The sequence below is a fragment of the Macaca fascicularis genome, chromosome 14 (assembly GCF_037993035.2).
Source record: "Macaca fascicularis isolate 582-1 chromosome 14, T2T-MFA8v1.1".
NCBI lineage: Eukaryota > Metazoa > Chordata > Mammalia > Primates > Cercopithecidae > Macaca > Macaca fascicularis.
In genome coordinates, this window is record NC_088388.1 from 20,171,891 (window position 1) to 20,192,224 (window position 20,334).

The following is a 20,334-nucleotide window of genomic DNA, read 5'->3' on the forward strand; positions in this document are numbered from 1 at the left end:
AGGAAAGCGCCCTTCTAAAATATTTAAAGGGACAGTTATTAAATGTTTGCTGTCAGTCAAACACAGAGTGGTGGCTATGGGCTGAGACAAATACATTGGAGAATTATTTTTTCTTCAGGGACAGAAGACCTCAGGAGGTCAAAAATAACAGGATCAAGATGAGGGAGGTTGGGTAAGAAATCCTCTAGTTAGATGATGAGAGTGTCAAAGTACAATAATAGGATTGGTGGCAAAGAGAAAAAGGTGCTAAAGAATCAAAATTAATCTCATTGCATAGTTTTGGGTAGAGATCGTCCAGTTCTGTAGTTGGCGGCTTGTCTGTTGTCTTAGCTCAGCGGAAGCTGTTCTTGTCTGAAGCCAGCTTTTTCTGTTGTTGAGAATTGGTAAAAATCCTGTTTGAAGTTTTCCAGTGGAATGGAATGTCTGGTAGTTAGGTGATGTCTGTCTGCAGTGGGAAGCCCGAACCCAAGGCTCAGCATCTTGGTGTTTTTCTGCTGTGTTAGTTGTTGACAGTGCCTGGTAAGGGCTTTTGGGTCTCGAAGGCTGTCTTTGTCTAGATATCAGAACACCAGAACACCCAACCTCCAGGCTTTCAGGTGGCACAGAAGCTGCTTAAGTGGAGCCTAGCAGAGGTGATGACACAATAGTCTCAGATGTCTGTACTGAGTCCAAGGTCCCACTTCCAGGCAGCAAGGGCTTTAGCTGAACCTTGCTAGAACTTCTGTCTCTATTAACACCCTCTCCCCTACATGCCTGTAGTGGAACAAATTTGGGATTATTGACTCATTGCTATGAAAGAGACACACTTCCTGGGAAATGTGGGGCATCTTGACATGCTTTTTCTTTCTCATATGTCCTCCTTGACTGCATTGGAAACTCTGTGGGGGCTGAGCCTATGTCTAGCGCTCTCCTCGAGTTTAATGTTGCACCTAATTTAGAGTGGGTGGCGGGGGAGCTCAGTGAGTGCCCTTGACATGATCAGCTGGACAAGGCCTGGAGGGATTTTAACCTTTTAAAGAGGGACTGGTTTCCTGGGAGAGCCAAGGCATATGCCACTCATTTCTCTAGAGGCCAAAGAGGCTGAAGGAAAAAGGCACAGGAAGACATGAACACAGACTCATCTATAGGAAAAATGAGGCTGAGGACTCCAAAGAGAGCAAATCCCAAACTAGAACCCTCCTTCCTGTGGTTTTCTAAGAATGGGAAGTTGAACTCCTGTACCTGGACTGAGTTGGGAACATGCAACTACATGGGGTGGGAGCTCCTGGGGATGCAGCGAAGGCCCTGAGAAGGAAGGAGAGTCATAGTGCTGCCTTTTCCTGAGCAATTGATGTTATAAGAAGAATCGTTACAGTTTTCTCACCTGTTTTTCTTGCTCCCCTTTCCTCCATCTTCCTTTTCTTCCATAAGAAGGAGTGGGATGGAGACAGGGTGGGAGCAAGGATGAGAATGGTTAGGCTGGGGAATGAGGCATGGGGCAGGGAGAGGGGTCTGGGGCTAGTGGGAGAGGGCCTCGGCCAATAACCCTGCAAGACCCCTGAGCCTGTACTGATCCTCCCTTACCTTCCAAAGATCTGGGCAAGCAAAAACTGAAGGTCACAGTCCCTTGGCCTGAGAGGACTACACTCCCCTAACCCTGGAAGACACTCACCAGGCCCAAGGGCTCCATTCTCTCCCTGGGCAATAGTCTCTCTCCTCTCCGACTTCTCTCTTTCCAAATCCATCTTCATTAGTAACTATAAACGTCAGAATCGGAGCCCTTGGAAGGCTGTTCCTAGATAAATAATGCTTTTCATATTTAATTTACGAGTAGTTCTGCAGCCTCTTTGGGGTATGCTGGGTTAATTAAGAGCTAAATTAGAAGAAGCTGCTTCTCCCCAGGGAGACTCAATTAAAGTCTTTCTGACAAAAAAAAGGAAAAGGAAAAGAAGAAGGAAAAGATGATCGAAGAAGGAGGTCCATTGGGGAAAGTGTCCCTTCATTATGACCTTTAACTAGGGCTGGCTGCAGGGGAGCTCAGGGCCCCGTAGTTTAGCTTTTTCTTCCCTTTTGGTTTGGAGCCTCCCCCAGTCTCTGAATCGGGCAGCTCAGGCTGGTGGGAGGTGCAGGGTACTGATCACGGTGAGCCAGGGCAGCTTTTCTGGCTGGCAAGAGGTTAATGTCGTCCGCCTCTCACCCCTGTAGCCTGGAAACTAGTCTGGAGCTGCTAGGAGTGGGATGTAGTTCTGGGGAGATGACGCCAGCCTCAGGCCAGGCTTGTGGCTCTGAAATTCCAACCCCCATTCCAAGTGCTTCTATCCCCAGACTCAGCCCCCTTTCCTGGGGCTGAGCAGGTGAGGGCTTCTTGGTCTGTGTATCCTGAGCCTTTCATGGGCAGTGAATGAAATTCCCCTTTCCATGGGAGAGATTTTTCTCTTCCTCTGCCCTCCAGCGGGAAGGCTGGGGCCCTGCTGCCAGGAGAGGCTGCTGTGGCAAGGGGTAGGGGGAGAAGGCTCCGCTCTGTTGGGGCTGCATCTCCTCCCTTTGTTCCCCCACCCCCCAATCCACACACACTTCAGGAGATCAGACTGCAGAACTTGAACAATGTGGTCTGCCCCTCCTATTTATAGCTGAGGAGACCAAGATCCTAAAAGCGGAAATCAATATGGCCAAGGTTCTAGAGTAAGTTGGTTCAGAGATAGGGCGAGAATTCTAGGCTGCTGCCGCCAACACACTCAAATGTGCATGTGTGTACACACACACATCTCCAATCCAACAGCCCCCATATGCTCCTGTAGGGAGAGGCACACCCACTGCATCACAAGCTGATTCTCTGTCCCTTGTTCATGCTCACCCATAAGGCAAGAGCCTCTCCACACACCTGGAGACCCCGTTACATATGTTGTTGTCACACAGAGTCTGTACACTTGCATACTGATAGATTCTGTCAGCAACTGCCATGTCCCCAGACAGAATCACTAAGTGCCAGATGATCTCAGGTTGTCTCCTGACCTCATTGCCACATGCTTACCCTCCTCGCATAAGCCTGGGGCTGGCTGGGAAGCAGTATCTGCTGAACATGAATGTGCACATGTATGCGTGCGTGGACACACACACATATACAACACAGGGCTCAAGTTCTCAAGTCCAGACTGCTCTTTTGTTGTACAGAAAGGATACAGCACTCTTTATGGCTGTCCCTCAGCATCCCAAGCAGTAATTGTAGACTGCAGCAAGTCTACAATGAACCTTCTTATTCTTGTGAAAAACAGCGAAAGTGACATGCATGATGTCAGAGGGAAGCCCTCAGTGGAAGCAGGTGCAGGATGTCCCTCTAATCCATGGGACTCTTGAGAGGGGACTGCTTGCTCCCTCATCCATCAAACTAGCCTTTATGACATCCTGTACTTTAAGGACCTGTTTCCCTCAAAGGGATCCTACAGCAACCCAGGCTGAAACCTGGTCTCTCCCTCTTTACCGCTGGTCACCTCCTCTGCATCCTGTAGGAAGGGGCTGAAGCTAAAGTAGATGGGGCAGAAATTCTTGTAGGGAAGGAAGCTTTTCCAGTTCTCTTTCTGCATGCACCTTGTTTCTGATTTTTGGCTTATCTCTAGTTTCATAGCCAAATTCGTGCCTGTGGACAGATTTGGCTACTTTGACTAGCCCCATGGAGCTTCTCCTAGAGCAGTTTCATCCTTCCCCTTTGACACCTTTCAGATATTCACCTGGGCAGATCCCCTGGGAGGATGGGCTGCCCAAAGCAGTGTTGGGGGCTTCAGTTCTGACTTGAGGGCTGGGTGGGCCTTGGGGGTCATCTTGCCCAACCCCCTCATGCACGGAAGAAAAGGAGAGACTTGGCTGGTGCCACACAGCAGGTCCAGGGCAGACCAGACTCAGACCCCGGGCCCTGGGCACCATCAGCATCTTCTTTCTGCCACTATGCTCCACACATCATAGGGCTTTCTCTGCCATTGCCTTTGCTTTCCTGCCATTGCTTCATCTTTATCTTGCATAGGTGGATCTTGTTTTATACAACGGATAAGTTCTTTTAAAAGTTGTTTGTAAAGAGAACTTTTGTACATCAAATCACGTTGTGGAATATGTTCTCTTTTCAAGGGGAGGTTGCCTTTTATGCCCCTTGGTTTACAGAGCTGTAGTTTAAAAGGGGTCTACATATTTGCTTTGATCCTCAAAAGAGCCGTGGAGACGGCAATTGGGCAGCACAGGCTTCATTATTGAGATGAGGACATGGAGGCCCAGAGAGGTGAAGTGCCTCCCAAGAGAGTGGAAGAGCTGGGTCTTAGCCCTGTCTGCCCCACTCGATCACCGAATCCCACATGAGACTAAAAACTCAGTTTGGAAACTGGATCACCTTGGTCTAGTTCTCTATTTTCCAAAGCATGTTCCCTAGCACATTGGTCCTGAGAAATCCGCTGTGATGAAAGGGTTCCTGGTCACATAAGGCTGGGCTGCGCTGCATGCTCTGCCTCCCTCTTGGAGATTCGCCATGCGTATTAGCACATTAAAGGCCCTGGGAAGTCCTGCTATGGAAATCTGCTTAACTCTGCTTTTCCCAAACTTACTGGACCACAGAACCCTTTATTCCTGGCGACTTGTTCTGTGGAACACACAGTGGGGAACATTGATCTCAGCGGGAAACATTGATCTCAGTGGGAAACATTGATCTAGTTTGTTTTTGGTGTTAATCTGGATTTTTGCCCTCTTAGGTTGAAGTGAGGGCTACTAACACCCATCTTCCTGCCACCCCCAGACTTCTCTCCCTCTCTCCCCTGGGCATCCCCAGTTTCCCTTACGCCCCAGGGCACAAGAATCTGTAGTTGTTTTCTCTGACTCCTTAAGCAGAAGGGACAAGAGTAGGGCGGGCTCATGGTGAGGTCGGGCAGAGTGACGTGGACAAGCTTAGTAGGCCAAGTGGCACAAGACCAAGTGATGCTGGAGTATGGAGGAGGAAGTGGAGCCTGTACATACATGGAGGAGTGGCCCGGGTCAAGTCCACTGGCCCTGGGTGTCTGTTTGGGGTCTCTGGTTCCACCCATGGATCCCAGCACCCGTATGGCCTCCCTGCTCCTGAACACCCTCCCAGTGTCCTCCATCATTCTCTTTGGAGCCATTATTCATGTTTCAGGGGATGTCCCCTCATCCCACTACCATTCTTCTGACTGCTTGGATTTTTGCCTTTCACTTCTGAAGGAACCTGGCTGAGGTTCTGTGAGAAGCCAGGCCTTCCCGTCACCTCCTCTCCTTTCAAGTACACTGTCTGCACCTTCCACCTGGGGTGGGGCACATCTATCGTGTTGGGTTCTTTGAGGCTCAGTTCAGGGTCGATGGTGATGGTACCTTACTCAGAGCAGGGCCTTCCAGGCACCTATTGAATGAAGGGGGCAGTGTTCACTTTGTGCCCTCTCACAGTGTAGCCCTCAGAAGTGCCCCCAGTACGGACAATGCCTTAGAGTGGAGGACAGGATGGGTCGCCCATCTTTTTCCATGCTCTCTTTACGTGCCTCCTAAAGGCCAAACAGCCCTCTGCTGTAATCCCGGATTGACCTGTCAGCCCTTAAAGCCAACCAGGGCACTGAAGGCTTCTTAAGGCAACGTCTGCCTGGGCCCTTCCCTGGTGGCCTACAGTTGGCTTTTTGGAGCCAAGGGCAGGAGTTTCCTTTCCCCTGATGACTTATGATGGTCTGTTTCCTCCTAGCCTAGTGCCTTCACAGCCCCATAGCCTTTCTTCTAGACCGTCAGCCTGACCATTCATTACAATGTGTAAGAGGACAGCAAAGTGTTCTAGATGCAAGGTCAGACCGTTTGGCCTTGGGAAAGTCATGTTTTGTCTCTCTGAGCCCCAGTTTTTGAATCCTCCAAATAAGGGAGACCAGTGCCTTCCTCATAGGGATCTAGTGAGGGTGAAATGCAGTCATAGATCCAAAAATACTTTATAAATTTTAATAAAATGCATGCAGCTTGTCAATTCCCCCACTTGAGAGTGGAGAAACCCACCTTCCAGGGTGTCAATGCAAATGAAATGATGGCACTTAGCCCATAATATGTGCTTGGTAAAAGAGAACTTCTTTCCATCGTGGTTACGAAATCTTTCTCCCACTTGATGTCAGTTACTAGAAAACCTGGGTCTCAGGCACATTAGCCTCTGACCTGAGTCAGCCTCAAGCTTCTGCACATCTTTGCCTAAAAGCATAATAAGATTCCCTTCCTGTTTCTGTCCTTCCAAAGCAAGAAATGATGACATTACCTCGAGCGTGGTGCCTGCCGCATAATCAGTGATTCGTGTGCTTCCCTGCCCCCTTGGACAGTGGCCTCCATGGAGGTGGGATTGGGACCCTTTGCTGAGGGCTTCCTGTGTGTTGAGTGAATGAGTGATCCAGCTGAAAAACCAGTGTCTGCTTTGTAAACTAAAAGTAAAATCCTAAGCTCCCCCACTGACTGAATGGACCCCTGCCTTGGCCAAGGGGTCCCTAGAAAAACCTTACAACTTTATTCCTCACCATGACAGGACAGGAGGTCAGATATGTCTGGTTGTATCCCCCTCCTTTTCAAACTTTAGACACAACAACTGACAAGCATTAATGTGAAAATAGAGATCGTAAGACTGACAGAATCATTTTGGAAATAATATACCAAATTATAAACAGGACCCCAGGCAAGGCTAAGTCACACACTATGTATACTTAAAGAATAAACTATGTTCTGACCGCCACGAGGTTTTTTTTTCTCTAGCAGCTAAACAAGCACTGGCCTCGAGATAAGCAATATTACGACAATTACAGCTCACCACAGTTCACAGATGCTGACTACCTGAGCCCCTGTTCCACCAGCCATTGCTACAGCTTTGATTGGACAAGAGGCTGATTTTGGTAACGTTCTCCTGATAAGTTGGCCACCGACCAGGGACTGACTCTGGTCAGTTTACAGAGATGGTGCATTCACACACCTTTGTGTCCTGAAAAGCCCCTTTGACCTATAGGGCCTAATGGTAATACATTTCCATATTAAATCTCCACCCCAATGTAAACAGAGGTCATTTGTAATATATATTTGTTCAATACACATGTGTCAGCGTCAGGGCCACCTTCATGAATACTCACAGCTCTTCCTCTTCCTGCAAACTGATGAATGTTTATGTTCAGCCAAACCTTTCAGCATAAAACTCCTACCCCAACCTCTCCTTCTTTGAAATACCTGTCTCTGGTCTTGGCTGGAGGCTGTGCTTCCGGGCCTGTGGGATGGCCACCTTGCAGTTGTAACCCTTTACAAGAAATAAAGTTACTTTCTCCTTTTCTAAATTTACAGCTCTTGTTATTTTTATTATTATCCTATATTTTTACTTAACAGTTTTCTACCTGGACACCTTCTCAATTTGTCACTCGTGGGACTCTCAGAGCCATACCCCAGGCTCTTCCGACCTGCAGGCCCAGCGGGGTTTTTCTCCAGCCTTCATCCTGCCTCACAGCCGAGTCTCACTGTCTGGGCCCTGTTCTCCCTCCTTCCCTCCCTCCCTCCCTCCCTCCCTCCCTCTCCACTGCCTCCTGCTAGAGTCCGTTTCTGTGCAAAGGGTGTGGCCTGAGGTCAGCACAGGGCAGCAAGCCTCCTCTGCCGGCAGCCCTTGGGGATAAGGACGAGGCAGTAGACTCACTGTAATTTGGGGCCTCGGTGGGGCAGGGCCACTCACGTTGGCATTTGGATCTGCACCTTTTCTCTGTCCCTGAAGAGAAGGGGCTGGCGGGCGGCATGGTGAGTAACCACACAGGCTTTTTTTGCAGCCCTGTGTACAAGGTTTCGTCCCTAGGACAGGGAGAGTCTCTTCCCATCCAAGGCTCAGGTGAGGTCCTCTATACAAAGGACAAAGGCTGGTGTTTGCCTTCCCATCACGCATGGGAGAGTTGGCGGGATGAGGCCAGAGCTCAGCCTGGTGCCCAGCTTCGGGGTCCATTGGACGAATTATCTTGCTGGGTCACATTGACCTTGCACTGAATGGTCATCTCCTCGACTTGCTTGGTGGCTGCTAGTGACCACCTACTATGAGGAACCTGGCTCTGAACTGGGCCCCCCGGGCTTATGAGATGAATGAACTAGAACTCTGATTTCAAGGAGCTCTCAGTCTAGTGGGAAAGGCAGGTGTGTAAACATATAAAGGCACAAACTGGAGGTGGGCGGGGTGTAAAAAGAGAGGGGATGGATTCCACTTTCACTGGAGGCAAAGCGGGAAAGGCACAACCGGAATGAGATGCCAAAGCTGAGTAGCTGCTCAGCAACAGAGGAGCTTGAGGTGGGGAGAGCGGGCCTCAGTGGCTCCTCTGTAAAATGGATGGCAACAGCCCCGACTGTGGTACCCGGGGTGACATGAGGCAGGGTCGTCTGGGACAGCTTGGGAAAAGCGGTGGCCCAACAGCCCCACAGCCCTGACCAAGGGGGAGTCCTGTGGTGGCGTCAGCGTTAGCCCAGTGGAAGGACTGGAGGCAGGGCCACCTCTGAAAGCCACAGGCTTCAAGTCAGTGTCAAAACGGCAGGTGGAGGGTGGGGCTTACAAAGGGTTTGTGCAGACTCTAGGGCTGCTTAGCATGTTAAATGGCACTTCGTCTGGATTTGGCCTTCTGGGGAATTGTTGACCAATCAGCAGCCCCTGAGGTCACTGTGCTGTCCCAGGGCATGGGGATGGGGGCAGATCAGAAAGGAGGTCACCATGCCCTGCCTCGAAGGCGTGTGCCCCGAGAGCTCCCCCTCCTCCCTGCAGGAAGGGGGCCTAGAGTGAAGGGGCCAGAGGGTTGTTGAGGGAGTGGTGAGAGCTGGCATTAGCTGAAAGGCTCTAGGAAGTTCCCTCCAGCTTGGAGCGGGTCCTGTTCTCTGGCACCATGCGGAGGTGCTGACAATTCCCTCTGCATGCCCTTAACATTTGCCCACTTGTCAGAGTTCACTTATTTTATTTATTCCTTTTTGTAAGACACATTCGAAACAAGGGCCTGTACTTGTGGGGGCCAAAGTCTCCTCTCTCCGCCATTGTCCTCCACTCTCCACCTCTGGCTCCAAAGGCTTTGCATATCTCCAAGCAAGATCTGGAGTGCCCTTCCAGGAACCCAGGATTTTTCTGTTTTTTTTTGCAAGTTTGAGCAGAGGTATCATTGGTTGGCAGAGGGAGTCAATAATTGTGGGAACGGGGCAGGAGCTGACAGAGGGACACTTTACAGGTGGTCTTGAAGCCATAATAATAAAATAATGGCTAGTGACTGGGCACGGTGGCTCAAGCCTGTAATCCCAGCACTTTGGGAGGCCGAGGTGGGTGGATCATTTGAGGTCAGAAGTTCGAGACCAGCCTGGCCAACATGGTGAAACCCCGTCTACTGAAATACAAAAGTTAACTGGGTGTGGTGGTGTATGCCTGTAATCCCAGCTACTCAGGAGGCTGAGGCAGAAGAATGGCTTGAACCCAGGAGGTGGAGGTTGCAGTGAGCCGAGATGGCGCCACTGCACTCCAACCTGGGCAACAGAGCGAAACTACATCTTAAAAAAAAATTAAAAAAATAAATAAAACATAAATAAAATAATAGCTAGTGTTTATTTAATATCTGCCATGTGCGTGTTACTTTGTTAGAGGCTTTATTTACACATGTATCTCCCTTGCTCCACTGAAGTACGTGCTATTACCACCCCCATTTAAACCAGGCCCAGAGCAGGGATGAGAAGAGCCAGTTGCTTCTCGCTTGCTTGTTAGGGGCTCTTCTTCCCCAAGCGGGGGCACTCTAAAGGTGAGCTAGGGCACCCCTCTGCCTCCAGCCAGATTGACTTGGAAGGCCGAGGAGCAGGCCCAGGGGCCTTGGGTAAAAGCTGCTCCTTCTTCAGAAGTCCCTGGGTGCCTTGTTCCAGGTCACAGTCAGAAGGTTGTTCCTGTGGTCTAACTGAAACCATTCTGTTTTAGGGTTTTCTAGAGGGACAGAACTAATAGGACAGATGCCTATATCAAGAGGAGTTTATTAGGAGAGTTGACTCACACAATCACAGGGTGAAGTCCCACAATAGGCCATCTGCAAGCTGAGGAGCAAGGAAGCCAGTCCAAGTCCCAAACCCTCAAAAGTATGGAAGCCGATAGTGCCGCCTTCAGTCTGTGGTCGAAGGCCCGAGAGCCCCTGGCAATCACTGGTATAAGTCCAAGAGTCCAAAAGCTGAAGAGCTTGGAATCTAATGTTTGAGGGCAGGAAGCATTCAGCACAGGAGAAAGATGGAGGCCGGAAGACTTAGCCAGTCTAGTCTTTCTATGTTCTTCTGTCTGTTTTTATTCTGGCCTCACTGGCAACTGATTAGATTGTGTCCACCCAGATTGAGGGTGGGTCTGCCCCTCCCAGTGACTCAAATGTTAAAGGGGGTTTGGCAACACCCTCACAGACACACCCAGGAACAATACTTTGCATCCTTCAATCCAATCAAATTGACACTCAGTATTAACCATCACACCTTCCTACCCCCAACAAATCCCTGGATTAGAGGGAATGTCGGCTGTGCTGCTCTCCTGAACTTGGGCAGTGGAGGGTGGGGGCAGGGGGGCAGCATTTTCTCTGTTATCAGGTCATTGACTTAGGTCCCCACCCGTTCAGTGGGTTGAAGAACGCGTCTGCAACACGGAGATCTCTCTTATGTAAATGCTCTTCCTTTGGGTCTTAGGCCCCTAACATTCTCCCTTTGTCCCAGGGGCTAGACCCCAGGCCAGAGGCTCTCTATCCCTCCCTCCACCCTCACTTCCCGGCCAGCAGTCCCAGCTCTTTGACTATCCTTACCGCTATTGCCTGAGAAGCGGGGCAGGAAGCCAGTGAGGCACCCAGCCACCCTGGAATGTGTCTCTTTGCTGTTTCCACAGCCTGGCCCAGGCCTCTTCGGGCTGTGGTTGGAAGGCTTTGCTCTTTAAAAAGATGTCTTTCTTTTAGAGAGTGAAAAAGAGTTTATCATTAATGTGAAGAGACCCTGTAGGACAGATGTGTTCGGGGTCCGCATGGAAAATAGTTGAGTAATAATAGTAGAATGATTTTGGAGATAGGCAGAGATAATTTGCCCCCAGGGAAGACTTTTCTGGAATGCCTAGGAGATGGGCTGGTTGGTGTCCCCCAACCTTCGAGAGTCCCCGTATTCTTCTCAGGCTCTGCAGGATGCTTAGGTCCAGTGAGAACCTGGCAGAGATGGGGCACTCAGTGGTGCTTGATGGATGGATGTGTCATTACAGGGGCCTTTTACAGGCAGCAGTTCTGGTTCAGATTTGAGTGGGGGCGTGGGTAGCGGTGAGGGACAGGGCTATTTTAGGGGATGCAGAGACCCTAGTCATCCCAGAGAAGGGCCTGTTTATAGTTTGTACCTGCCATGGAATGACCCTGAGTGGTGAGGAGTTTCTTACCTACACAAAAGGAGCTGGGCCTGGCCAGGTGCAGCCAGTGACCTGGAAAGGTGTCCTGTGGGGTGCGGATGTATTAAGTGGCCACAGGAGTGCTGAAGAGCAGCCGGTCCCAGGCATTGGGACTCTGGGCTTCCATCCTAGCTCTGAGCCGGCTGCCCTCTCTGAGCCTCGATGTGCTCACCTGCAGAACAGAGATGCTACTGTCTGTCTCACCTCCCTGCTTCCTCCCTGGCTGCCCTATGGGTGACAGGAGCAGTTGATGTGACACTCAAAGTGGACCAGTGCCAGGGGACTTAGGGTCTGTAGGGGACTCCCTTTATGAGTAAAACAAATCCTCTAGGTCCCAGGGCATTTGGTTCTTCCTTTGTTCTGGCATTTGTCGTGTGGCCTGGTTCCTTACTTTCTGGCCTGTCTGCCCCACCCCTGCCCACCCCCACTGCACTGGTCTGGGAGCTCCTTTAGGGCAGGGGCGGCTGCTTGTGCACTGTCACCTCTCCCACATCCACCATGAGACTCAGACACAGAGCTGACCCTTCATGTTGGCCGAGTGGGGACTGCAGAGGGCAATGAGACACCACCCCAGGGAGCGAGGCAGGCAGGTCCTGCTGCCACCACCAGAGGTACTCGCAGTCCACAGAGAGTGCAGGGGTGGGTATCCATGGGCTCTGCACAGATACGGCTCAGGGGTTCAGTGATTTGCTCAAAGCAACTCAGTTTCACCCCAGGGAACCTGGTGTGATAAGCAAAGCCAGGTGCGTGATGGTGATATGCTGCACTGAACCCTGGCCCTCCTAAACTCCCGTTATTATTATTATTATTTTCATGGTAACTCTTTGATACCTGGAGATGGCTGCTTGGTCCCACGAGCTTTACGGCCTCTCAGCCCTAAGACCTGCAATCAAATTCCCAAATCCTTCAACATCCTGGGCCCCCCTTGGCCTGTCAACACCCTTCTTGACAACCCACAGGCAGGGAGGAGCCCAGGAGGTACCTGGAGCCCCAGTGGGGGCAGGGCCTTCCTCTCGATCACCTCTTTCTGTAAGGCTGTGCCCAAGCAGCGCTTTGCAAACTGCTCTAAAACTCTGCTTAGATCATGGTTCTCAATGGTGGTGAGTGTTTCTCTTTCAGATTCACCTACTCTGCTACAGGCTCAGGACTTAGGGTCATCAGCATCTCATTCCCTGGCACAAAAATTCCAAGAGGTACGTACCACTGTTTTCATTTTGTGGATGAGAAAACGGAGGCACAATGAGACAAAGTTACTTGTCTGAGGTCTGGTGGCCAGGAAATGGCAGACTGGGATTTGAACCCAGGACTGTAAACCAAGCTGGCTCTTTTTGAGAGGCCACAGGTTCAGCTGTAGTCAGCTAAAGCCTTGGATTCCTCTGGGAGGGCTGCCTCTCGCCGCACTCATTGCCTGACTGTTGGCTTTCTGTATGCCTCTGGACCTGGGATCTTCCTCACAACGAGGCCTGGGCTGGGTTTGTCTGCTGACCCGTGGAGGGAGCCTGGGAGGCAGTGACAGTAAGGTGGAGACCACTGGGCTGCATGGGGACCCGGGGAGTCACCCTGAGCTGGAAGGTCCCAGTGAGTTGTCAGCCACTCTGTGGCACTCACTGCATTCAGGAGCCAGGGGGGCACTTGGCTTTCGAGGTTAGCAGCTTCTTGAGGGCTCCAGCTCTGGCCCAGCCGCCTGGCTCTCAGACAGCAGTGGGTTCTGGAGGGTCCATAGTGGAGACCAACCATGAACTTTCCCCAGCTGGACAGCCACAACCAGGTGCAGTTTGATTGGATTTGAGGAAGGGAGCCGGGCTGGAAAGGAGTGGGAGTGGAGAGGCCGTTTGCTTTGGAATTAAGTGCATTGAAGCAATGGATATAATGGCTTGGGAGTCAGCAACTCAGGCGCTGTTTTATTGTTTGTTTTAATTTCACTTAATTTTTGAATAAGTAATACACTCCTGTGGATTACGAAAAAGGGTATATCGTGGAAAGTCTTCCTTCTGCCTCTGTTTCAGCCACGTGGCTGCTCTGCCAGAGGAGGCATGGTTTCTCCGTGTCTGTCTGGAGATAATCTACATGCACAAGCAGATACGTATAAATGGTAATTTTAAAATATGTGTTTGCGGGGCCGGGCGTGGTGGTTCATGCCTGTAATCACAGCACTTTGGGCGGCTGAGGTGAGAGGATTGCTTGAGCTCAAGAGTTTGAGACCAGCCTGGGCAACATGGCGAAACCACATCTCACCAAAAACAAAAAAGAAAAACCAACAAACAAAAAGGCTTAGCTATTCGGGAGGCTGAAATGGGAGGAATGGGAGGAATAACTTGAATAACTTGAGCCCGGGATGTTGAGTCTTCAGTGAGCCATGATCTGACGACTGCACTCCAGCCTGGGTGACAGAGCGAGGCTCTGTCTCAAAATAAATAAATAAATAAATAAATAAATAAATAAATAAATAAATAAAAAAACCATGTGTTTGCATACTACCTGCAAAACAATGTTTTGCACGTTGCTCTTTTTCACTGAATAGTGTATCTTGGAGATGCATATTAGCATACAAAGAGCTTCCCCATTCTTTAATCAGGCCTGGGTAATATTTAATTCAATTGATGCAATATCATTTTTTTTTTTTTTTTTTTTGCTGAAATGCAATTTACAGACAGCAAAATGGACAACTCTTCAGTGGACAGTACAATGAACATTTGCATAAGTATGCACCCATGGGACCACCCAAATAAAACTAGAGGATACCGCTGCCAAGATGTTCCTGTTATTCTGACTTCTATGACCCTACCTCGGTTTCCTTAGCTCGAAAATGGGGCTTCTATTGGGACTGACTCACAGGGCTGTTGTGAGGATAATGCAAGTACCCAATACAGTGCCTGGCACATAGGATAGATGCCAGCATGATTATCATGAAATCCCTGGTTGCTACTCTTTCTCCTGCCTCTATTTGGACTCTCTGGTTACCTCCAGTTCCCCTCTCTCTCTTACACACACACACACACACACACACACACACACACACACACACACACTCTCTCTCACTCTCACACACCGTCTTGCCACGGAGATAGACCAAGAGGGTCATTGTGTGAAGCCCAGGCTGAGTGAATGGCCTCATTGTTCCTGGGCTGAGTTCCCAGAGCCGCCCGTGTGGCATTGACCAGGGCTGGGCTGTCTAGTGGGATGTGCCCATGGGCCCCTGACCAAGGGCTGGCCACACCTGGCAAGGACACCCATCCCCCTCCTTCCTCAACGGGAGGAGGGAAAGAACACCAGTTGAGGCTGGGGCTGGGCAGGGTGCCTGAGGACACCTCCCATTCTCCAAGCTGTCCACTGTCTCCTGAATGCCAGGGGCTGGGACTGCCTGCAGATGGTGCACTTGGAGCAGAGAGGCTGGGGGCAGATCAGGAATGGGGACTAGGCGAGAAAAAGGAAGTGAAATCAAATTCACTTATCTCTCCTTCTCTCCCCTCCTGGGATGAATGAGTGTGGGCAGCCTGAGGGCCCCGCGGAAGCAGCCTGCAGGGGAACCACCTGGAAGCAGGCCTCCCCTCCCAGGGAACACAGGCTCCAGAACCACCCCAGGAGGCAGGACCTGTGGTGGCCTCTGCAGGTCAGACTCTCCAGATGTGGGAGTTCTGTGTACCGGTATTACACGTTATCTGTCCAGCCCACTGAGCTTCTGCAGGATTCCTCAGAGGGGAGGCCTCAGGGACAGCCCTGGCATCTCTCTCCTGCCCTTATCACCTCTGATGTCTGCCCGCGGAGACGTGTGCCCGCTCTGCGCTACTCATCCTCATCTGCCAGCGGGGAACATGCCAGAAGGGCCTCCAGTCTTCTTGACAGTAGCCAGGGTTACACAAAGGGCTGCCTTGGGGGCCAGGAGGTAGTGAGCCCGCGTGGGCAAGAAGGAGTGAGGACTAGGGGTGACAATGTGTAAGAGGTGAGTGGGTGGGAGGCAGGATGGGGGAGCCCTGCCTGGAGGCCAGTGGGAGGACTGATGGGCCCTGGCGGTGGGAAGGGTTTATCAGACAAGGAGCATGCTTTCTGCGGGTGGAAGGTTTCTTCCCGACTTTTCCTTCCTGCTACCTGGCTGCTCCAGGGCCAGTGCCTTAGTGGCCTCATATTGTTTTAGGACATGTCATGGAGTGGCTCCCTGGGCACAGACACTGTCCCTCCTTTCCTTCCCTGCCAGTTTGGGCACCTGCCCACAGAGTTTGGGAGCAGGGGCTGTCTCCTGGGCCTCCGCTTGCACCTTGCTGCATTCTGAGCTGGATTACAGATCTGGCTTGGAACTGCCCGGCCAAGGGCTGAGGCTTTTGTGGACAGGGACGGAGGAGGGAGCTCAGCCCTGCATGGAGCCTGCCTTCTCTGCGCCAGCCTCCCTTGCCATGGAAACAGCCCCATGGAGGCCCGGGAATTACCCGGGATGGGAATTTTAATTGCAGCCCACGATCTTGTTCTGCAGTGCGCCTCCAACTCCCATCACCTCCCCAACCCCAGGCCCTATGAGATATTCACTGTGTCATATTTTTAGATCAGACTCAGGGTTGGGGGCCTGTCTTTGGCCTTGTTTGCTTTTGGTCAGTCTGTCCCCTCATGGCCCTGTGACTGGGTGTCTCAGGATGTGCCCCGGTGCCAGATGTGTTGGGGTGGGCAGTGGGAGGTGGGGACCTTCCTAAGATGAACATGGGCCTATGGCCAGCACTGTGCTTCCACTGCAGGAAGGCTCTGAGTGGGGAGCTGGGGGAAGCACTGGGTGCCGAGAACACTCACTGTGGCTCTCAGGCCACAGGGGAGAGTGTGGCAATGGCCAGCAGAGAAGGTTAAGGAAGGTCAGCGTCTATGCTGGATCCCTTCCTCAAAGGCTAGCTGGAGCAGGCTTTTTCCTCAGAAGGAAGGGACATCTGGCTTCCTCTGCTTTTTTCTTCCTCCCAAGAACTTTGGGCTTGGAAGAGACTCACCTTGGCAAGCTCTGGACTGGACCCATGAGGTCAGAGGAAGGAAGACGAAACTCCTAGAGCATGGAGCCTCCTTTGATGAGCAGAGGACCAAATCTCCCCCAGCACAGCCCACTCCTGCCTTCCAGCTACCAGTCCCAGGAGGGCCAAGAACCCTGGGTGGCTGGGGCAGTTTGGGCAGCAGGTGTGTTGTGCAGTGGGCGGGGTCACAAGATAGGAGTTCAAATCCTGGCGTGGCTACTTCCAAGCCCTTAGTTTCTCTGTTTCCCCGCCAGGATTTGCTGGCATCCTCTAATTTATCTGGGGGATTTGGTTCTGTAACTGGAGAAGGAGGAGCACTTTCGGTGGCTCCAAGAATAAACAGGGAAGGGTACCCTTCTCGCTGGCCCCTCGGCCTGGATTTGAGGCTGGGATTAGAGGTTGCAGCCACAGCCAGATACGCTGTTTGCAGAGAGGACTTGGGACACTGCGGCAATGCTTGTGGGGGTCCTGGAGCCCAAGGGCCTCTGTGTTGGGGAAGATGCCATTCTCCCTGCTTCTGGTGGCCTCAGCCTGGAGCTATGGGAGCATCAGGGCTTGCCCCTTGGCCTGAATATTAGCTCCCCAACAAGGGACATAACAAAGGAAGCATGGTGAGGCTAGGAGGAGGCACTCCTTCAAGTAGCTGCTTTGTCTCTGGCAGTTTCTTAGAGCAGGAGCAGAGAACATGCTAGAGGTGAATGCGGGTGACAGGTTGGTCTGGGAGTAACTTAATGTCCCTTTGAAGGATTTACAGAAACCCTTGTAGGTGAAGTAGCTTTTCAAGGGGCTTTGACTGGAGGACCCAGTGAGGCATCTACTTGAAGAAGATGTGGCCTTCTATTCATGACCTGGCAAGGCCTGGCAACCTCAGACCCATTGACCCATGGGGATGGTACGAGGAGGAAATGGGATCATATGTAGTGGCTGGCAGAAGTAAGGGCCCTACCTTTTTGTTTTACTTCAACAACAAAGAGGTTGATTCATCCAGAAGAGGAATTCATCCAGAACAGGGCAGAACTCGGGGAGAGGAGGGAAGTAAGAGGGCTTTTCCGAAAAAAGGGGACACAGTTGGAGGCTCGATTCACTTCTGCATGGCCTTGGGTAAGTCACGCAACTTCTCTGGGCCTCAGTTTGCCCAGCTGTGAGATGAGGGAGTTGGTTCAGCTCACCTCTGGGGCCCCTCCGGCTCTATTTTGAATGGGTTTCCACATCACCTGTGGAAAGATTTGCTGGGCCTGTCTGTTTTTGCCCAGGTTTTTCTAGTTGGAACTTTTTCTGCAGGTGTTGTGGGCTCTTGGGCTTGGAGTCTGGGCACAGCTAAACCGTCTTCCGTGTGCTTGCTGCCTTGTCACTGTCCCCCGTGAGACATGGGAAATTGAGGATTGCAGCAGCAGATCTTAAATCAGAGCCTGGGCCATCCATCTCCCAGAACAGACTGAAATAACAAGGTGGGTGGCACAGATCGCTGCCACATGGACAGGCGAAAGATATTAAAAAGCCAGAATCTTGAGCCCCCAAATCCCTTAACAAATTTCCAAATCCCTCAGGGACCTGCATGCGGATGAGAGAAGAGGGAATATCTCATTTTAGAGTTCCCTAGGAGGGCCAGGGGGCCACATTTCAGGAAATGCCTCTGACTGAGGGCTTCTGAAGGCCCTGCCACCTGCCATTGGCCTCCCTAGCCTACCTGACCTCTAGCTCCTCCCTGCGGGCGCCCCCACCAGAGTCAGCCTGGCCAGAGTGGCAGAGCAGAGTGCCCAGGTACGTGGAGCCAGACTGCTGTGGCGCGCTGTTGCTCACCAGCTCTGTAAATTTGGGAAAGTTGCTTAACCTTTTTGGCTCTGTTTCCTCATCTGTAAAACGGGAATGACATTGGTTACCTCAAGGGGTTGTTTTGAGAGTTAAATAATTCACACAAAGCAAACAGCACAGGGCCTGGCCCATCTTGAGACTTCAAACATTAGCCACTAATATTAATTTCCCTACTGTCCCATAAATAAGCCCACCCAGCTGCTGTTTCCTTTCACAGGTTCTCCTGCTCTTCTGCCTTTTTACATTCCAACCATCTCTCAAGCCTCAGTTCAACTCCCTCCTCCTCCTCCAGGAAGCCCTCCCTGAATGACCCTCCAAGGCTCCACCTTCCTCTGACTTCCAAGGCTATTTTTTTTGTGTGTTTGATTACATTTGTAGTGACTTTTCTTTGCTGCTTCATTGTGTAGGATCCAAACTTCTTGAGCACAAGCCCTTTGCTTCTGTTTCCCCCTCCCTCTTTTCCCCACAGCACCTGTGACAGTGCAACCCACACCATAGGTGCTCCTAAAACACCCCTGTTTGTCAAGTGGGGGATTCCAGAAACTGGAAACAGAATCCTCGTGTTTCTGAGAGCGGGTCTTTTGTCTATTTTTAGAGTTTAAATGTTCTTCAAAAATTTCCCAAATTCCACTCTATCTTTACATTACAACCACACCAATCTTTTCATGTCAGCCAGATGTACTTTTCCCTCCTCTCTACCCGAAATACATCAGAATTTGAAAAATGAGGCGCTGGATCTGGTAGTGCAAGATAGAGAAAGCTTTCTCTAAACCCTGACTATTCTCGTCAGCCTGAAAACTTGGGGAGGGATTAGCTCTGGGTGAAAAGGAAGGTTCTGATGGCTCAGTCCAAGAGCTTCGTTTTTTATAGAGGGACAGTCGGGATTTGGAAACATGAAGTCTTGGCTTTTGGAAGGTCAGCACCACTCTTGTTAGGCATCCCAGTATGCTGCCACTCCCTGGGCGGGGGTGGGGAGGGGGAAGGCAGGTGGAGAAACAGACCTGGTAGCCTTGGAGTCAGGACTGAGGACTGACTCTGCCATCCCAGGTGCTATGGCTACAGGAATGCACACTGGAAGGTGCTGTTAGTCCCTCCAGCTTGATGGGGGCGGGGATGAGTTTGCAATTGTGACCAAGATAAATGGCCATTTGGTCTAGTGGGACCCCTGGGGCAAGGGCCTTCATACCATCTGCTCTGGGTGGAGAGACGGAGACTTTCTTGAAGACTCAAGACTCCAGTCCTCCAGGGAAGTACAGCTGTCATGTTCTCTCTGGCCAGTGAGTGAATGTTTGTTTATGGCTACCCTGAATGCAACAATGTGCAATTATTAAGTACTCACTCCCGTGCCAGACACTGCCGAGTGCTCTACACACGTTGCCATCCAGTGTTCAGCTGTACGGGGTGAGGATCAGTACCTCTGTCTTCTGGATGAGGAAACTGAGCCACGGAGAAGCTGGATCACTCACACAAAGTCACCCAGCAAACACACAGCAGGTTCCTCTGACCCAGGAAACTGCTGTGCTAACCATTCTGCTGTGCTTCACTTTGTGGGATGGAGGCAGCAGCTGCTTGCCCATACATCGGGGACGAGGCTTTCCCAGAATGCCTGGAGTTTTCAAGCCATGCACTGCTCTCTGCCCCCTAGTCCAGCAGTGATGGAGACCTATAGTTGGGAATCTGAGATTCCGGGTGGAGATGGACACTGACTGTTCCTCTGCTTCAGAAATAATCATTTGGTCAGAACTGAGGAGCATCAGAGGTTCAGCCAGTCGAAGCACCTTCCCAGTCTCTGGATGAGGAAACAGGCCACTGGGGTGGGCAGCCTCAGTCATGTCAGATGTGGTGGCAGAGCTGGGATTCCTGGCCGTCCTCTCCAGCTGAGGGGCCACTGATCACATGGTATTGCTCTGCTCATGCACCCTGTTTCTCCTCCACTCCACTCTTGAGAGGTTCACCAACCAGTCCCTGGTGCCCGTGCAGGCCAGGCCTGCAGAAGATGCTCAGTCAATATTTGTGCAGAGGATAGAGGACCAAGGTGCTCGGCTGGTCAGCTCTGTCCCCATTCTTCACCCATAAAAGCAGTGGTAGCTCCAGATTTCCACCTAGAAGGCCAGGGGCAGTCTGGTAGTAAGAAGGTGGGCAGGGTGGAGG

The 20,334-nt window shown here is 51.3% G+C and overlaps 1 long non-coding RNA gene across 1 annotated transcript in view; it reads left to right on the forward strand.

Moving 5' to 3' along the window:
* LOC123568784 (uncharacterized) overlaps window positions 1–7,157 on the forward strand; it is a 75,056-nt gene extending 67,899 nt beyond the window's left edge. The window contains exon 6 of the long non-coding RNA XR_006692327.2: window positions 6,730–7,157. This is a non-coding gene — a long non-coding RNA (uncharacterized lncRNA). The remainder of the gene's footprint in view (window positions 1–6,729) is intronic.
* Window positions 7,158–20,334: the final 13,177 nt, after the last annotated feature.